Below are 2,500 nucleotides of genomic sequence, written 5' to 3' on the forward strand. Positions count from 1 at the left end.
ACAATCCGCGGTCACATCGGAGCCGTCCAGGCTAACGAGGCCCCGGCTCACGGGTAACCCATGGGGCTGGACCGGGAGTCCGCCGTTAAAGAAGAAAGAAATGTAGTGCAAACCAGAACCAGTTTTTTTTATTTATTTTATAACTCGACTAATAATCGTCACAAAATTATAAACTTGGTACCTACGGATAGCCCTGGGCCCAACCTAATACAGGATGTCCATAACTATGCGCTAATTAAATAATTAATGGGTATTAAGGTCGGTCTTAGTAAATTGCTATATAAAGTCTAAGACCAGAACCAGTATTTTAAATTTATTTTATAACTCGGCTCCTAATTGTCACAAAATTTAAAAATTGGTACCTATGGATAGCCCTCGGCCCTACCTAATACACCGTGTCCATAACAATGTGGTAATTAAATATTTACTGGGCGTTAGGGTCGGTCTTAGTAAATTGCTATATAAAGTCTATATAAAATTTTACGAATTTAAAAAAAAAATTCCTACCGTCAAAAATAGCGACGCCTAGACCACCACACCTGTTCTGACGTTAAATCCTACTTGCACACACGTGTGGGAATAGATTAGATATCATCTAGAGATAGAATTCCTAATTATTTAATTAAAATAGAGACTCTAGATTTAATAGTTGTGTCATAGTTACATTAAGTCGAATTAGCGAAGCGGAGGCGGGAACTAGATTCTAGATCTAACACTTCGATTGCGATGAAAAAAAAATAGCTTTATTTTAAGGCCGACAAGGCAAATACGGTTTAATTAATATTAAAGAAATAAGTCCGAACACCTACCTTAAGCGAATCATCTACACAACACATGACTAGAAATAATACACGTCCACACGAAGAGCGATTGAAACGGTGACTGCAACGGTGAAAACTTGTACGACGGAAACATGGCGCCTAGGTTATGCCTACTTCCGGTCTGATGAAAATTTTTAATTCATTTTAAATTTTGCGCTCTATTTCGTCCGCGCTTGTCCACTTAAACTCTACAGAAAAGATAGTCTATATAAAAATAATTCCTAGAAGACAATTTTATGAGAGATCACCCACATTTATTTACCCTGCCTGTCTACCTTAGGGTTAGAGTTTGAATTTTTCTAGATTCAAGCCAAATATGCCGTGTCGATTAAACGACGACGTACATAACAGAGCGAAGACAATGAATGGTTCCTTAATTAACTATAATTACGGTCCTAATACAACTACAATTCACCATAGTACTAATATGTATGTGTATTGTTGTTTTGGGAGTTCTGTCATTACATTTTAAATTATAAAAAAAACGGGTTTACGATACACTTCATTACGCCGCCGATCGTGGTTTTAGATTTAAATTTGGTCGGATTCGGTTTATTATTAATTTATATAATACTTTATACATACTTTAATTCATTAAATACATTTATCTATGTATTTATTTCATTAGTTAAGTATTTGTTTAACTAAAAATTATCAATTTAAGGCATAACAATTACAGAAAACGATTGTATTTGAGATAAGTCTTATCGAACCATTTAGTAGCTGGGTCGGTTTATTATTAATTTATCTAATACTTTATACATACTTTCACTCATTAATTACATGTATATATGCATTCATTAAATCATTTAAGTATTTATTTCATCAAAAAGTATCGATTGAAGGCATAACACTGATAGAAAACGATTGTATTTGAGATAAGTCTTATCGAACCATTTAGTAGCTGGTTCGCGGGTCGGTTTTATTCCTTAACTCTAGATTTAAGTCTATCCGTGTTTAATTTCAATTTAATTTATCACAACTTTTAGATTTTGTACTAGATTAAGCTACATTGAAGCTTATTTTTCACTATTTAATCAATAGAGGATATTATATAATATTTTTAAGTCTAATATTACGCAGCCGTTTGTTAAATCTAGTTTTACAACGACGACTCGCGCGATTTCGGTTTGGTTTTAAAACTTAAGTTCATTGATTCTTAAAATATATATTCCAGTTAGAATAGAACTGAATACGTACCACATGATGTATACACACGTTTGGGTTATTTATTTATTTTAAATTTAGTTTATTATGACCGATCGTAATTAACTTTGGCGATACCGGGCTGATATGTCTTATCGACCGGAAAACTACTGTCCCTTCGGTCGACTAGTTGGTCTTAGACGGCATTACCGAGGTTTGAAAACTCTTACACCGTGTTTTTATTTTCACATAGATCCTATATTTTGATACCAGTCATTCGTTTAAGTTTAAATTAGAAAACGTGAAATGTAGTTTATTGGAAACACTAATGTTTTTAATTTTGTACAAAATAAATTTTTATTTCGTTTCAGGTAAACGGCGGGATGAGAAAAATCTGCTTTCTACAACACATACATTGGTTAAGAATATAAAGTGAAATATAGTTGTACAAACACCGTCTCTACTTAGCAGCTTAGCCTCTACGGCAATGCCGCGTCTTTACACTGGGCGAGCTTGAGACTGGAAAACTCTCG

Source organism: Physella acuta, unplaced genomic scaffold (assembly GCF_028476545.2).
Source record: "Physella acuta isolate Inbredline_101_S28 unplaced genomic scaffold, ASM2847654v3 ptg002331l, whole genome shotgun sequence".
NCBI classification, from domain to species: Eukaryota; Metazoa; Mollusca; class Gastropoda; family Physidae; genus Physella; species Physella acuta.